The sequence below is a fragment of the Macaca mulatta genome, chromosome 2, assembly GCF_049350105.2.
Source record: "Macaca mulatta isolate MMU2019108-1 chromosome 2, T2T-MMU8v2.0, whole genome shotgun sequence".
Classification (NCBI taxonomy): Eukaryota; Metazoa; Chordata; class Mammalia; order Primates; family Cercopithecidae; genus Macaca; species Macaca mulatta.
This window is the reverse complement of record NC_133407.1, coordinates 15,901,333-15,919,651: the sequence shown is the minus strand read 5'-3', so window position 1 is coordinate 15,919,651 and position 18,319 is coordinate 15,901,333. Positions and strand designations below refer to the sequence as shown.

Genomic DNA, 18,319 nt, shown 5'->3' with positions numbered 1-18,319 from the left:
ATCTATGTGAACTGTTTTTCAAAGGGTTCAATAGAGAAAAATGTTAGAATAGTTGTAATCACATTAATTCTTTTTTACTTTAACTTTTATGATTTTTAGTGTGTTTATTACAGAGTAATTAGAAAGTGTAGTAAAGAGAAAAATAACAGTAGCACTTTATGTGGAAGACTGTTTCTGTGGTTATACTAGCCGAATTTGAGTTTCATGGGTCCAGGGCTAGGGGTGGCATCCTTTAACATTTTTCTCTAACTGGGATTCCTTCTATTTTGAAGGATCTTATCCCTAGAAAAGTTTCTGTTTTATTGAGGAGGATTTCCATGAAAATTATACCTACTCTAGGCTTTTCTTAAAGGCAATTTCAATAAGTTAACTAGAAATTAATAGGTTTTTGAAAGTCAACTTCTGAAGATTTCAAAGTCCCTAATTCTGGCCCTGAAATTGAATCACTCTGGGAAAATACTCCTCCACCCCAATTCTATTACACACTTTTTTGTTTTTTGTTTTTTGAGACAGAGTCTCACTCTGTGCCCAGGCTGGCGTGCAGTGGCGCAATCTCAGCTCACTGCAACCTCTGCCTCCCGGGTTCAAGCGATTCTCATGCCTCAGCCTCCTGAGTAGCTGGGACTACAGGCATGCGCCATCACACCAGACTAATTTTTGTATGTTTATTGGGGGGGGGGGTTTCCCCATGTTGGCCAGGCTTGTCTTGAACTCTTGACCTCAGGTGATCCACCCACCTTGGCCTCCCAAAGTGCTGGGACTACAGGCATTAAGCCACTGCGCCTGGCCTCTACTACACATTTTAAGGTTAAAATACATGTACATGAATCATTAAAAAGTTCAGAAAGATATAAAATGAAACATAACAGCCTTCCTTCCCCTTTACCTCCAGTTTTTCCCCCTAAAGGAATTTAAGTTTCTTCTCTATGCTTCTAGAATATGGGGAGCATGAACAGATAAGGTCCGTAATCTCTTGGAACCTACACCCTTGTGGAGGAGCCAAGTATTAATGAAATGATCAGACAATTACAACATTGCAATTGCAGCAAGTGTCTACCAAGGAAAGCTATTAGGTGCCATGAAAGCCTGTAGCTGGGGTATGTGGCCAGGAGATGGGAAGGCTGCAAAGGTTTCCAGAATGAAGTGACACTTGAGTTGAAAGGGGAAATAGGAATTAACTAGGTCAAGAGCAGCGGGTGTAGATGAAGAGTATTTCGGGAAGAAAAACAGCATGTGCAAAGCCCTGTAGTGGGAGGATGGCACATATGAAAGACTGAAAGGCAGAGCGTGAACGGCACGAAGGGAGCATGGGAAAGATAAGGCCAAGAGGGAGATAGAGGCTAGACCATGAAAAAGCTTACAAACCACATGAAGAATGGTTTCCATCCTAAAAGCAAGAGTGTGACAGATTGGTGCCCATCCATTCTGCCCTTTGATGTGACTGCAGAGGCTGGAAAGCTAAAAACTACATTCACAAACACCTTGCAAGTAGGGCACTGGAGGCGTCTAGATTCAGCCAATCGGATTCACTTAAATGAGGCCTGGAAGGTGGAGATGAGGCAAGTCCATGCTTCACTGTTTCTGCGGTTTCTGCTGGTGAGCATGGTCCAGAGCATAGTTACGAAGGGCTCTGGGGTCAAGGGGTCCAATGTTCTAAGAGCATGTGGGGGGTCTTTTAAAATTTACATATTTATTCATTGGGCCATTGCAGATCTAGGAGAGGCAGCATTACTCTGGAGCCAACAAGCATAGCAGTAGCAATGCCCTCATCCCTGGATAAGGTCGTGTGCTTTAGAGCCCACAGTTCCAGTGGCAGCTTCCAGTTTCTCCATTTGGGATGAAGATAACAGCTCCCTTAACAGTCCAGTTCTATTGTATCCTGAAAGTCATTTCTGGGGACCCAACCTAGAACCCACTCCCCTTAGTCCTCCCAACAGTTTCATAAGCACTTAATTCCCTGTATCAACTCCTTTTTACTGGAAAGAGTCATAGGTAAGTTGTCTGCAAATGAACCCTCACAGATAAAAATCAAAGCTATTAAAACTTTTGAGGCAGGAGAGTGCTAAGATCAGATAACTGAGATACTGAAGATTAGCTGGAGGGCATTAGGGTGGATATGTGAAGGCCAATTAGAAAGCTATTTGTCCAGGGCTGGATGCGGTGGCTCACACCTGTAATCCCAGCATTTTGGGAGCCTGAGACAGGTGGGTTACTCGAGGTCAAGAGTTTGAGACCAACCATGGCCAACATGGCAAAATCCTATCTCTTCTAAAAATACAAAAATTAGCTGGGCGCAGTGGCAGGTGCCTGTAATCCCAGTTACTTGGGAGGCTGAGGCAGGAGAATTGCTTGAACCTGGGAGGTGGAGCCTAGATTGCGCCACTGCACTCCAGCCTGGGCAACAGAGTAGACTCCATCTCAAAAAAAAAAAAAAAAAAAAAGAAAGAAAGAAAGAAAGAAAAAGAAAGAAAGAAAGAAAAGAAAAAAAATTGTTTTGTTTTGTTTTAATTTTTTTTTTCGAGACCGAGTTTTGCTTTATTGCCCAGGCTGGAGTGCAGTGGTGTGATCTCACTCACTGCAACCTCTATTTCCCGAGTTCAAGTGATTCTCCTGCCTCAGCCACCAGAGTAGCTGGGATTACAAGTGAGCACCACCACTCCTGGTTAATTTTTGTATTTTTAGTAGAGATGGGGTTTCGCCATGTTGGCCAGGCTGGTTTCGAACCCCTGACTTCAAGTGATCTGCCTGCCTCGGCCTCCAAAAGTGCTGGGCTTACAGGCATGAGCCACCGCGCCTGGCCTAATATTTTGTTTACTTAGGTGCAGGGACCTTGCTTCTAATCATAAGGCCAAGTTTCCCATGACTGGTGTTTTAAGTGGAATATTGATGTTTATGTGGAATATTTTTCTTTCACTCCCTGTGGATAAAACATCTTAATAACCATAGGATCAGAATCTGAAGCTGCTAGAAATCAACATCCTAAGTGTTCTTCCATCCATCCCCATTCTCAGCAGGATCCAGCAAGAACATCCCAAAGAAATGAAAACTTATTTGTTTTGAAGAAACACAACAAAGATACTGTGGTGGGGCGGGGCGGGGTGGGGGGTGGGGGTGGGGAAACAAATAAACAGTAAAACATGTACTCCAAGCAAGAAAGAGGTTTCTGCTTATACTTTTAAAAAATCGTAAAAGATGAGTTCATTGTTATCCCAAGACATCTTGAGTCAGAAATTTGGGTACCTAATTATTCTATAAAATTAAAATGACAGCAACTTTGGAGAGACAGTTGCCTGGCAACTCAGACTGGGAGGTTGTCTTTAGATCCTCTGCAATCATGTGCGTCTATTTTGGTTTTTCTGTTGAGCTCATTTCCTTCCCTGCAATCCAAAACTGAACAATTTCTGGAGTAAAATTCCACTCAGAGAAAAGACTATTTTCTTTCAGAAGATATTTTTATTAGTAAGTGCAGCTGTCTTCATGCAGTTGAATCGCTCTATTTTCAGGGCTGGTGCGTGAACATATCAGAAAAGAAAAAATGCCAGCTGAGAGGATGTTTCAGATGGAGATGCATGTTTTGAGACTAAAAGCCAGACACCAGCTTTCTTTTTTTTTTTTTGAGACTGAGTCTGGCTCTGTCGCCCAGGCTGGAGTGCAGTGGCCGGATCTCAGCTCACTGCAAGCTCCACCTCCCGGGTTTACGCCATTCTCCTGCCTCAGCCTCCAGAGTAGCTGGGACCACAGGCGCCCGCCACCTCGCCAGGCTAGTTTTTTGTATTTTTTGGTAGAGACGGGGTTTCACCATGTTAGCCAGGATGGTCTCGATCTCCTGACCTAGTGATCCGCCCGTCTCAGCCTCCCAAAGTGCTGGGATTACAGGCTTGAGCCACCGCGCCCGGCTCAGACGCCAGCTTTCTAAGAGAAGAATCTGGTTCAGCATCTCACAAAAGATCAAAGTATAATTTAACCAGGTGAGAGAAGCTTTGCAAACTCCTACCTCTTCATTGAAGCAAGGAGGGCTATCCAGGTAGGCTTTTCCTTTTTAAGATTAGAAGCCTTGAGTCTCCCATCTCCTGAATTAGTGATCTGGTTCCAGATTTTTTCACTCTGCATATAAACCAAAAAAAATTAGATAACTGCATTATTTATGATTCTTTTTATTATAAACAAGATAACTCAAGTTGAGAGAACTTACACAAAAGAGAATTTACCAAAAGATTTGGGGCATTCCAAAAAGGCCCTCCAAATAACTTGGAAGTGGGCAAGAACCACAGAAGCGTCCAGAAGAAGCCTATGCTGAGATAAGTCAATTTCAACAGGCTATTCTGTCTTTGTTTAACTCACTCAAAACTCATAATCTCAGGAGACAGTGTCGAATTGGCTAAGTTGAGATTATGTGTCTGGCCCTGCTGTACCAGGGCAATAAGAGGAAGAGTCCGGTGGAAGGAACATGCAGTAACTACTTCAGCTTCTAGATGGAAGGGCGAGTACCTAGATTTACAGTCACAACAAGACTGTCCACAGAAGAGGACACAAGACTGTCCACAAAGAGGGAAAGGAAGCAGACTTCCCAAAAAAGAAACTCTGGGGCCAGGTGCAGTGGCTCATGCCTGTAATCCCAGCACTTTGGGAGGCCGAGGTGGGCAGATCACGAGGTCAGGAGATTGAAACCATCCTGGCCAACATGGTGAACCCCGTCTCTACTAAAAAAATACAAAAAATTAGCCGGGCATGGTGGCGTGTGCCTGTAGTCCCAGTTACTCGGGAGGCTGAGGCAGGAGAATCGCTTGAACCCAGGAGACAGAGGTTGCAGTAAGCCGAGATTGCGCCATTGAACTCTAGCCTGGGGATAGAGCAAGACTCTGTCTAAAAAAAAAAAAAAAAAAAAGAAAGAAAAGAAAAGAAAAAGAAAAAGAATAAGAAACTCTGGTTCTGTTAGGAAGAGGGAATGAAGGCCAAAAATATCAAATGTTCATCACTGTCTAAATTGAGCTCCCAGAAGAAGAAACCAAGGCAGGGATTCTTCTTCTTCTTATTATTATTATACTTTAAGTTCTAGGGCACGTGTGCACAACATGCAGGTTTGTTACATATGTATACATGCGCCATGTTGGTGTGCTGCACCCATCAACTCATCATTTACATTAGGTATATCTCCTAATGCTATCCCTCCCCCCTCCCCACAATAGGTTCCAGTGTGTGATGTTCCTCTTCCTGTGTCCGAGTGATCTCATTGTTCAATTCCCACCTATGAGTGAGAATATGCGGTGTTCGGTTTTCTGTTCTTGCAATAGTTTGCTGAGAATGATGGTTTCCAGCTGCATCCATGTCCCTACAAAGCACACGAACTCATCCTTTTTTATGGCTGCATAGTATTCCATGGTGTATATGTGCCACATTTTCTTAATCCAGTCTGTCACTGATGGACATTTGGGTTGATTCCAAGTCTTTGCTATTGTGAATAGTGCTGCAATAAACATACGTGTGCATGTGTCTTTATAGCAGCATGACTTATAATCCTTTGGGTATATACCCAGTAATGGGATGGCTGGGTCAAATGGTATCAAGGCAGGGATTCTTGTACTAGAGACATATTGAAGATGTACTTTCAGTAGAAACCTATAAGAAGGTAAAGGATAGAGCAGGGGCAGAGGTTAAATAATGATAGGGTTTCAGCTTAAGTCTAATTTCAGCCTGATCCCATGGACGGTGTGAATTACATCACAGAGTCATCGTCTTTAAGGAAAGGGCTCATCATTTGTTTATCTGCCTGCCCCCATATCAGTCAGTCATTGGGTGCATGATGCCCTCCTGATAGAAAATATAACCTCCCAAGCATTTCTAGGTAAATTGGCTCCCATTGACCAAGAGCAGTTCTCCAGAGAAAAGCGTACGTTTGTGCCATTAGCAGGCAATGCTTATAGTAGCTGAGGCTGGGGATGTCAGCACAGTATAGGGGATGAGGGTGGCGCACCGACATTGTTGATTACAATTATAATAATAAAGGCAAGGTACCTGAATTTAATTCACTAAGTCCAGACTTCCCATCTATGGACTGCCACATCCCATGATTACCACAGGATCCTGGGACTACCGCCAATTCTGGGACAGAATAAACGAAAGAGATGGATTATTTATTGTGTGGCTGTTTCATCGTGGACAATGATGTGATTAACAAAGAAATGCCAACAGAGAGTATAAAGAAGTAAATTTTCTTTAACCATTTCCCATTTGCCCCAAGAACCCTGCACTGGCAGCGAGCTGCACTTTTTTTTTTCTAAATTATAAATGGGTTAAAAAAAAAAAAAAGGACTTGGAAACTTATGGACATTTTCAATGAACAATGGATAGAGGAGAGAGGGTTCTAGGAAGGAGGGCAATGAAAAAAAATTAAACTAATATACTTTCTAATGCATTTGAAGAAATGAACCAGAAAAAAAAATATTGAAAAAGTCTTATAGACCTAATGGGCAATTTGGGAATAATTAGTGATACATGCACAGAAAATGAAACAAACAAACAAAAAGGTTAACTCTAGAAAAAACAAAAAGTTGTACAAGAAAGAAAATGTAACTACAATTAGCAACATTTTTCAACATAAATAAGCAACATTATTCATTATAATATGATTAATATTAAATATATACATAAAGGGAAAGCCATTGAATAGAATTTGATCCTTGTCATCCATAATGGGAGGATATGCTGGGTATTTGCCTATTTGTTCTTAAATTCATTTCCTGCCTTTCCCCTTCCCAGGCTCATATTGCACAGGCTACTTCTGTAAACTATGCTTCCAAGATCTCGATGACTGTTTTGGCTGAGTTCAGCCAACAGGAAGTGGTAGCCAGGGATTGGAGGATGGCAGCGAAGGAGAAACCAGGATATTTCTCCTTCCCACTCTTTCTGCCGTGGATAGAGCCCCTCTGGCTCTGGAGATAAGAATGGTTTTCTGCAGTTGCTTAAGTTAAGGGCACCTCCACTTCCCCTAATTATCCTTCCAGGTTTTCTAAGCCAGGGTCCTCAAACTCAGCACTATTGACATTTTGGTCTGGATGGCTCTTTGTTTTCGGAGATTGTCCTGTGTATTATAAAATGAGTTGCAGCATTCCTTGACAGACTCTATCCACTAGATACCAATAGTCACTACCCAGCTGTGACAACAAAAATATCTCCGGAAATTGCCAAATGTTCCCTAGGGGGCAAAATCACCCCTAATTAAGAACTGAAGGCTGGGCCGGGTGCAGTGGCTCAGGCCTGTAATCCCAGCACTTTGGGAGGCTGAGGTGGACAGATCACTTGAGCCAGGAGTTTGAGACCAGCCTGGCCAACATGGTGAAACCCCATCTCTACTACAAATACAAAAATTAGCCGGGCGTGGTGGCATGCGCCTATAATCACACCTGCTCAGGAGGCTGAGGCAGGAGAATCGCCTGAACCTGGGAGGCGGAGGTTGCAGTGAGCCAAGCTCGTGCCACTGCACTCCAGCCTGGGCGACAGAGTCACTCTGTCTCAAAAAAAAAAAAAAAGAAAAGAAAGGATCTGAAGTTCCAACCCCTTTATGACTGTATTAAATTTTCGCTACTAACTTTGCTAAGGGTTTTAGTTTTCTGACTTGAAGCTTCCTGATTCAGAAAGCTATACACAATGTCTAAATTCGATCAATCAGAAATTAACACAATAAGCATATTATTTAAAAATATGCAACCAATAAAAGAATAAACAAAAGTATTGAATGTAGTTGCTTCTAGAATGTAGGACTGGAGAGCAAAGGAGAGGTGATTTTGAACTTTTTAATATTTTGTTTTTTAAAATGTATGCTTGTATAGCTAATACAAATAAAATACTGGGGCCGGGCGCAGTGGCTCACGCCTGTAATCCCAGCACTTTGGGAGGCTGAGGTGAGCAGATCATGAGGTCAGGAAATCGAGACCATCCTGGCTAACACGGTGAAACCCTGTCTCTACTAAAAATACAAAAAATTAGCCGGGCATGGTGGCGGGCGCCTGCAGTCCCAGCTACTCGGAGGCTGAGGCAAGAGAACGGCGTGAATCCGGGAGGCAGAGCTTGCAGTGAGCGGAGATCACCACACTGCACTCCCCTCGGGGCAACAGAGCGAGACTCCAACTCAAAAAATAATAATAATAAAATAAAAAATAAAATATGGGAAAAAGAGAACATGAGCAATTCAGTATTCTAAGTAAAAAGCTCCAGGGAGAGGCTTAAAATTCTTATTCTCAAATAGATTAAAGAAGCACTTATTCTGATCTTTTGTTTTTAATCTCACCTAAATCGTATTCTCTTATATTTTACCCAGGGCCAAGTATGGCAGTCATCTAGCTTTTATAAATGAGTCATATTTATTTCTTTTCCGAGATATCTCCAGGCTGCCTCCTCCCAGATGATTTTGGCTGCAGAACTGGCTTACCTGGTTGCAATCATGTAGTAGTCAGAGAAAACAACTAAAGGCACTACTGTAAATATTACAGGAACACTGAAATAACATTAGAGTCCCTGGATCTGCGTGGGTTGTGTCCCTCCAGAAAAGGTAGAGGGGAAGGTTTGCAGATGTTGCTTTACTGACTTGTGTCAATGTTTCTTATTTCAATAGTATGCCTTTGCCAAATCTCCGTTCATCTCATCTCCCAAACACTGTGATTTCTACCATCAGCTCTTGTTTATCTTTGTCTCTCCCCATTATAGCAACTGAAACAAAGTTTTGGGATTTAATTATTGATTTGCTTGATTGTTGTGGCTGTGTTCTAGTTATTTTGGAAATTCATCCATCTGATATATGACCAACTAATAGAAGACAGTTTTCAATCTTCTAAAACATAAAGCTATGGAAATATATGTATGTGTGTGTATTTTTGTGTGAATAAATATAGAAATACATATACCAATATGACATATATTATAAATGCATGTATAAACATTTTATATATTAAATACATATATGTATGTCTTAGTATATACATTAATATTACCATATGCATTTATTTACATGGAAATACTTTTTGTTCTGACTAAAAAAGTAATAGATACTAGTTATGGGAAAACTAGGTAATACAAAAAATATAAAGAAATACATAAAAATCGGCCGGGCACAGTGCCTCACACCTGTAATCCTAGCACTTTGGGAGGCTGAGGCGGGTGGATCACCTGAGGTCAGGAGTTCGAGACCAGCCTGGCCAACATGGTGAAACCCCCGTCTCTACTAAAAATACAAAAAAGATTAGCCAGGCGTGGTGGCGGGCACCTGTAATCCCAGCTACTTGGGAGATTGAGGCAGGAGAATCGCCTGAACCTGGGAGGTGGAGGTGGCAATGAGCCGAGGTCGCGCCATTGCACTCCAGCCTGGGTTACAGGAGCGAGACACTGAGAAAGAAAGAAAGAAAGAAAGAAAGAAAGAAAGAAAGAAAGAAAGAAAGAAAGAGAGAAAGAAAGAAAGAGAGAAAGAGAGAAAGAGAGAAAGAGAGAAAGAGAGAAAGAGAGAAAGAGAGAAAGAGAGAAAGAGAGAAAGAGAGAAAGAGAGAAAGAGAGAAAGAGAGAGAGAAAAGAAAGGAAAGGAAGGAAGGAAGGAAGGAAGGAAGGAAGGAAGGAAGGAAGGAAGGAAGGAAGGAAAGGAAGGGAAGGAAAGAAGGAAGGAAGGAAGGAAGGAAGGAAGGAAGGAAGGAAGGAAGGAAGGAAGGAAGGAAGGAAGGAAGGGGAAGAGAAATAGATAAAAATCATGAATACTCCTATAGTCCAGTAATAGCTACTATATGAGTCAAAATTAATTTCAGCTACAGGAAAGAAGGAAGGAAGGAAGGAGAAGAGAAATAGATAAAAATCATGAATACTCCTACAGTCCAGTAATAGCTACTGTATGAGTCAAAATTAATTTCAGCTACAATTACTCAGAAAAAATATCCAAAATAACATCAAATAAAGCAGAAGAATATTTCTCTAATATAAAATGTCTGTCCACTGGCTATCTAGTGCTTGTACAGTGGTTCCAAAGCCATCATAATCCATCAACTTCCAGATCTTCACTCCATCATTCTTAAGGTATAATCCCCATCTTCATGGTCTAAGATATCTGCCAGAGTTCTAGTCATTACATTCACATTCCAAGTAGCAGATTGGAGAAATGAGACAAGAAAGGTACAAAGGCCATGTCCTTTTAAAGTGGTTTTCTTTTTTGCTTTTTTCTTTAATTTTAAAAAATGTGTAGGCTGGGCACAGTGGCTCATGCCTGTAGTCTCAGCACTTTAGGAGGCCAAAGCAGGAGGATCACTTGAGCCTGGGATTTCAAGACCAGCCTGGGCAACAGAGTGTGAACCTGTCTGCAAAAAACTTAAAAATTAGCTGAGCCTGGCAATGCACGCCTGTGGTCCCAGTTACTTGAGAGGCTGAGATTGGGGGATTGCTGGAGCCCAGGAGGTTATACGGAGCTGTGATCACACCAGTGCATGTCAGCCTGGGTGACAGAGTGAGATCTTGTCTCTAAATAAATAAGTAAATAAATAAATAATAGAAATAGAGTCTAGCTATGTTTCCCAGGCTGATCTTAAACTCCTGGACTCACGTGATCCTCCCAGTTCAGCCACCCAAAGTGCTGAGATTACAGGTGTGAGTCGCCACATCTGTGATAAGGTGATTTTCCAAGAAGCTGCCACACAATATATTTTATAACTAATTGACCAAACTCAGTCATACAGCGCCATAGCTGCCAGAAAAAAATGGGAAATATAGAATGTTTAGGTGGGCACTGGAGTGGGAATGCCAGAATAAGGATCTCCAAAAATCTACTCCTCCATAACAGTAATAAAAATACTGACAAAAATAGTCAAAATCAACTTTTTCAGAACACTGGATATTAATCCAAGGCTTGCAACAATACAAAAAGCATTTCTTGAAGAAATTGGCTGAATCATGATTAAAAAAACAAACAAAAAACAGTGAGCCTTGTGACATTTTAATTAGCCCTGTTTACAGATTCTCTCCCCACATGAAGAAATAAAGAAATACCACTGGTAATGGTAACTACATAAGTAAATACAAAAAGCAGTATAAAGGTAATTTTTGTTTGAAATGTTCCTTTTCTCCTATCTGATTTAAAAGATAACTACATAAAACAATACTTACAAATCTATGTCAGGCCGGGCGCGGTGGCTCAAGGCCGGGCGCGGTGGCTCACGCCTGTAATCCCAGCACTTTGGGAGGCCGAGGCGGGCGGATCACAAGGTCAGGAGATCGAGACCACGGTGAAACCCCGTCTCTACTAAAAATACAAAAAATTAGCCGGGCGCGGTTGTGGGCGCCTGTAGTCCCAGCTACTCGGGAGGCTGAGGCAGGAGAATGGCGTGAACCCGGGAGGCGGAGCTTGCAGTGAGCCGAGATTGCACCACTGCACTCCAGCCTGGGTGACAGAGCGAGACTCCGTCTCAAAAAAAAAAAAAAAAAAAAAAACAAAAAAAAAAAACAAATCTATGTCAATGGGTATATAATGTATAAGATATAATTTTTATGTCAATAATAGGACAAAGGGGGAGGGAAGAAATGAGCTATACAGGAAAAAAGTTTGTGTATCCTATTGAAATTAACCTGCTATTAATACAAACTAAATTGTTTTAAGTTTAGATGTTAATTGTAATCTCTAAGGCAATCACAAAATAACTCAAAGAATGCTAAAATAAATTACAAGGGAATAAAAATGGTACAGTAAAACATTTAACAATATAGGAAAAAGTAGGAAAATGACAATTATAAAACCTCTTATTCATAATTACATTAAGTGTAAATGGTTTAAACACTCCAATCAAAGGCAGAGATTAGCAAAACTGATGAAAAACATGATCCAACTATATTGTGTCTACAAGTGACACACTTTATTTTTATTATTATTGTTGTTGTTATTATGATTATTTTATTTCAAAGGTTTTTTGGGGAACAGGCAGTGTTTGGTTACATGAATAAGTTATTTAGTGGTGATTTCTGAGATTCTGGTGCACCCATCACCTGAGCAGTGTACACTGTACCCACCATGTAGTCTTTTATCCCTCACCCCCTACCGCCCTTTCCCCCAAGTTCCCAAAGTCTATTGTGTCATTCTTATGCCTTTGCATCCTCATGGCTTAGCTACCACTTATGAGTGAGAACATATGATGTTTGGTTTTCCATGCCTGAGTTAATTCACTTAGAATAATGGTCTCCAATTCCATCCACGTGCTGCAAACGCCATTATTTCATTCTACAAGAGATTCAAGATATAAAGAGTTTAAAAACAAAAGGATGGGAAAAGATACACCATGTAAAGAGTAACTAAAAGAGGGCTAAAATGGCTGTATTAATATAAGACAAAATAGACTTAAGACAAAAAATTTTTACTAGAGACAGAGGCCATTTTCTAATGATAAAAGAGTCAGTCCCTCAAGAAAGTATAACAGTTATAAACATAATTAACCTAATGACAGAGCCAAAAAGTAAATGAAACAAAAACTGACAGAATTAAAGGCAAAATAGACAATTCAACAATAAGAGTTGGAGATCTCAATACGTCACATTCAGCAATGGATAAAACAACTAGACAGAAGATCAAGAAGAAAATAGAAGACTTGAATAATACTATAAACCAACTAGGTCTAATAGACATCTATAGAACACTCCACCCAACAACAACAGAATGCACATTTTTCTCAAGTATATATGGGCCATTCTCTAGGACAGAACATATGTTAAGCCATAAAATGCATATCAAAATCTATCACTGTTTTTCTTTTTTTTTTAATAGAAGGGAATTTTATTATTTTTTCAGAGAATTCAGACAACCATTGATTAAACAGAGCCATTTCTCGGCACTCTTTTCTCTCCACTTAAGAAATTGGAATACAGCATGATGAGAAGGATGATGCCAAAACAAGATTGCTGGCTCACATCATCTAGGGTACAAATACGCACTTACTTAATCACTTGACACTTCATCGAATGCAAAGCAATACTTAGAATCTTTGCCTTCATTGTACACAGCTGAAGCAGGAGCCCAGGGAGGAGGAGAATGCATGGTTTTCCTTGGCGGGGGAGGTGTGCACCCTGCAGTCCTGTGGTGTTGTGGGAAGATCAGTCCATGTTCTGTCAGTTGTGATAGCCCCTAGGATGGGTGTCCTTCCAGTTATCCCACTCCCAAACTCTGCAGAGTGTTCATCATTCTCTCCCTCCTTTACTTCTTGATCTTCCTGTTGCTGAGCCGCTTTCCTGAATTCCTCTGGTGTTGCCTTGGCTGTTCCCTGATCTGGCAATGCTCCATATTTCCGATGTTGTTCATACCAGTCACTCACTGTCATAGTTGCTGGACTTGGATAACCAGCTCCAAATACTTTGGCCTGGGCCGTGTTCCCCATGAGAATGAAGGGTTTCACTGGAGGCCTATCCTGGAGAGACGAGTTAGAAGCTGATGCCTCTTTGAAGAGTCTCTTTCTCTCAGGATCTTTATTTCCTGGTCAATGCTCTCAGTCTCTTCCAAGCTGGTATCAATCCACCTCTGAAGGTGAAGAAGGTAATATTCATGAACACGCTCATCACCTGCTTGACCACTTTCCGCAGCAGATTTCATTGCAGACAACCCATGGTCTAACTCCTTCTTCTGTTTGTATCTCTCTATTTTAGCCTGTCTTTGAGATGCCATAGCAAGGAGGCTAGGATAAGCCATGGAGGAATTAGCAGTGTGATTTTCAGCTGAGTTGTGCTTGGTTTTGGGCAGCTCAAACTCTGCAACATGATAGTAATGGCACTGAGTTAAGTAGTTTATGAAGTGTTCTCGAACCCGCTGCAAATGATCTAGACGCTTGCTGGGGTTGACTTTTTTGATGGCGAGGGCTCCTTGAAACGCTGGCACCAACAGCTACTTCAGGTCGGTGGAAGCAATCTCTTCCAAATCTTCATTTCAATTGAACAAGTCGAGCTGCGATAACATTTCGGGAGCCTTCTCAAAGAGGTCCGGGCCCTTGAACACCTTCTCCTGGACTATCCGGTGACAGGTGGTTTCAGTCGCTACTTCTACTTCATCCAGAAGCTGTTTGTCGGTTTCGAGCAGTTCCGGGAGCCGCGGCAACAGTGACTCATCTTCAGCAGCCATCTTGGGGAGGGAGGATGTGTTTTCTTTTTAAGAGAGGCAGATCTCATTATTTTGCCCATGCAGGACTTAACCCCTGGGCTCAAGTGATCCTCCTTCCTCAGCCTCCCAAATATCAAAAATGTTAAAAATGTAAATGGATTGAAATCATTCAAATTATCTTCTCCAATCACAATGGAATAAAATTAAATTCAACAACAGAAGGAAATCTGGGGAATTTGCAAATATGTGAAAATGAAACAATACATTCATAAATAACTAAAGGGTCAAAAGAGAAATCACTGGTGAAATTAGAAAATACTTTGAGTTGAGTAAAAATGAAAACACAATGTTCAAAAACTTATGGGAGTCAGATAGAACAGTGCTAACAGTAAATTTATAGCTGTAAGTACTTACAATTTAAAAAAAGAAAGATGTCAAAACAATTGCCAACCTTCCTCATTATGAAACTAAAAAAAAAAGAAGAGCAAATTAAACCCAAAGCAAGTAGGAGGAAGGAAATAATAAAGATTCAAGCAGAAATAAATGAAATATAGAACAGAAAGGTAATGGAGAAAATAATCAAAACAAAAGTTGGTTCTTTGAAAAGATCAACAAAATTGCTAAATCTTTAGCTAGGCTAGGAAAAAAGAGAGAACTTGCAGGTTTCTAAAATCAGGAATAGAAGAGGGAACATTACCACAGAGTTTACAGAAGTACAAAAGGTTATAAGGGACTACTATGAATAATTGTATGTTAACAAATTAGATAACCTAGAAATAGAAAATCTCAATAGAGTTATAAGAAGTGAAGAGAATGAATTAGTAATCTGGGCATCAATGTGCCAAGATAATCAGGATTTTTAATGCTAAGGAAGAGGAAGATTGCAGGAGGCTACCATCAGTCTCTGCCACAACCACTGTTGACACTTAGGTTGACACTCCTAGAATAACATATATGTGTAATTTATCATGTAGACCATTTGGTGACCTAACCAATTTGGTTTATTGGAAATTTAAAATGTAACAACATTTCAAGGGAAGAAAGTCTGAGTTATTCACCAAGTTTATTACCTTGCCAAATTGGCGATTTGTCCATAAAGAAACAATTGGTTGTATTTTCTTGTTTCGTTTTCTAACAGGGTAATGTGAAGTGAAGGCACTCTCTGAGACATCTCATGTAATTCCACAGCTCCAGTTACTAACTCTGTACTAATTTCTCTAAAACTGTTTTTCTAGCCTCAAGTTTTCTCTTAAACTCCAGAGCCTTATACCCAGGGGCTTCCTGAACATCTCCACTTGGATGTTGTGCAGGTGCTTCCAACTCAAGTTGTCTAAAACTGGACTCTCTGGGTGTGGCCTTTTTTTTACTTTTTTTTCCTTTCAAAGCATGAGATCTCACTATGTTGCCTAGGCTGGCTTTGAACTCCTGGGCTCAAGCCATCCTCCCACCTCAGCCTTCTGAGTAGCTGGGACTAGGCATGTACTGCTGTGTCCAGCTTGAGTATGGCCTTTCTAATTAAAAGGTAGCCTTTTTGACTGGGCACAGTGGCTCACATCTGTAATCCCAGCACTTTGGGAGGCTGAGGTGGATAGATCGCTTGAGCCTAAGAGTTTGAGACTAGCCTGGGCAACATGGCGAAACCCCATCTCTACAAAAAAAAAAAATTAGCTGGGCATGGTGGCATGCACTTATAGTCCCAGCCACTCAGGAAGCTGAGATGGGAAGATCGCTTGAGCCTGTCTCTGTGGATTTATCTATTCTGGATATTTCATATAAATGGAATTGTACAAAATGTGACATTTTGTGTCTGGTTTCTTTCACTTAGCATAATATTTTGGAGGCCATCCACGTTGTAGCATACATCAGTATTTTGTTTCTTTTTATGGCTGAATAATATTCCATTGTATATATATTCCATAATTTGTTTATTCTCCATTGATGGACAGTTATACTTTTTCTACTTTTTGGCTATTGTGAATAGTACTGCTAATGAATATGTACATGTACTTGTTTGAGTGCTCATTTTCAATTTGTTTGGTATATACTTAGGAATGAAATTGTAGGGTCATATGGCTATTTTATGTTTAACTTGTTGAGGAACCACCAGTTTTTTACTGTGACTGAACCATTTTGCATTCCTACCACAAGTTACCTGTGTTCCAGTTTCTTTACATCCTTACCAACATTTGCTATTTTCTGTTTGTTTGTTTGTTTGTTTGTTTGTTTAATAATAGCCATCTTAATGTTTGTGAAGTGGTATCTCACTGTGTTTTTGATTTGCATTTTCCTGATGATTAGTGATGTTGAGCATCTTCTCATGTGCTTATAGGCCATTTGTATATCTTCCTTTTTGTTTTGTTTTATCATTTTTTATGCTTAAAATAATTTTTCATAGAGACAGGGTCTCACTATGTTGCTCAAGCTGTTTTTTCTTTTTCTTTCTTTCTTTTTTTTTTGAGACGGAGTCTTGCTCTGTCACCAGGCTGGAGTGCAGTGGCACAGTCTTGGCTCACTGCAACCTCCCGTCTCCCATTCTCTTGCCTCAATACAATGTGGGCAGATATATCATATGCTATATCTAACCAGAGACTTTATATGAGTTTGTGAAATTTAGCATGACCTCCTGCATTTCTGCCTTTTGATTTGAGGAGAAAATGCCTCAAGTAGCCATTGCCCACTTAGCCTGGGTCCTGGAATGAGAAACACGTAGAAAAGACCCAAACCTAAGCCCAAGCGAGCCCGGACAACCCACTTGCAGTGCACAGACCAGTGAGTGAAAAATAAATATTTGTTCTTACGAATCACTGACATTTGGGAGTTGTCTGTTATGCAACATTATTGCAGCAAATCCTGACTAATACAATCATTGAGAAACTAATTGTTCTCATCAGTGCCTATTGTGAACAATCAAACAGACTTGAATGTGCATAATGGGTTTCAATCAGCTGTTCCCATTTTCCCAGGCATCAATCAGATGGAGCAAAGTCTGTGTAAGAGACCAACTGGCTTCTCTTGAGGATGCTGAAGGTGTTCTTAAAAGGGAAATTTGTGGGGGGTTTTAAAAGTCTGTGTTTATATACTAGACACAAATATTCCAGAAGTATTATTGGTGGGAAAATCAAATTACAGAACATAATGAAAGTGACTTGTATGGACACTCTCATTCAGAAAAACATGCAATCTAGCAACTTCAGAATTTCTTTATAGGTGGGCGGGATGTGTCCATAACAATCTCATTGGAAGGGAGTTGGGACAAAGAAGGCTTGACCTTGTAGTTGCATAGCACCTTAATATAATTGAAAAATATCCCAATTGGCTATATCAAATAATTGGTTGGAGGGAAACTGATGAAGATTATGTGGGAACTCTAAAACCCCACACTCACACATAATCCCTGGCTGAGACAGTGTTAGATTAAGTGTATCTATAAATATGTCAAGAGGGGATGTAGAGATTTACATATCAAAATGTTAATGGAAATTATAAGTGAAGTGTGAAATTTGGGGGAATCTTTACTCTCTTCTTTGTACTTATCTGTATTGCTGGAATCTTTTGCACTGAACATACATCATTTCCCCCAAAACAATGAAGCTATTTTCTTTTCTTTTTTTTGAGACGGAATCTCGTTCCATCTCCCCGGCTGGAGTGCAGTGGCACGATCTCCGCTCACTGCAAGCTCTGCCTCCCGGGTTCACGCCATTCTCCTGCCTCAGCCTCCTGAGTAGCTGAGACTACAGGCGCCCGCCACCACGCCCGGCTAATTTTTGTATTTTTAGTAGAGACGGGGTTTCACCGTGTTAGCCACGATGGTCTCGACCTCCTGACCTCATGATCCGCCTGTCTCAGCCTCCCAAAGTGCTGAGATTACAGGCGTGAGCCACTGCGCCTGGCCAACAATGAAGCTATTTTCTACAGAGAAAAAGAATTCTACTCACCTCCACTTTTTCCTTCATCTCAATTTAATCACCTAAATGGTGCCTAAAAATCTCTAAATTTTAGTTTTCCCCACTATGTCTTTTATTTTTTTTTTTTATTTTTTGAGATGGAGTCTTGCTCTGTCAACCAGGGTGGAGTGCAGTGGTGTGATCTCAGGTCACTGCAACCTCCGCCTCCCGGGTTCAAGCGATTCTTCTGCCTCAGCGTCCCAAGTAGCTGGGACTACAGGCGCATGCTACCACGCCCAGCTAATTTTTTTTTTGTACTTTTAATAAAGACTGGGTTTCACCA

At 40.8% G+C, this 18,319-nt stretch overlaps 1 pseudogene; it reads right to left on the bottom strand.

Annotated features, from left to right (window-relative positions):
• Positions 1–13,393: 13,393 nt before the first annotated feature.
• Positions 13,394–14,126, bottom strand: LOC704768 (immunoglobulin (CD79A) binding protein 1-like; annotated as a pseudogene).
• Positions 14,127–18,319: the final 4,193 nt, after the last annotated feature.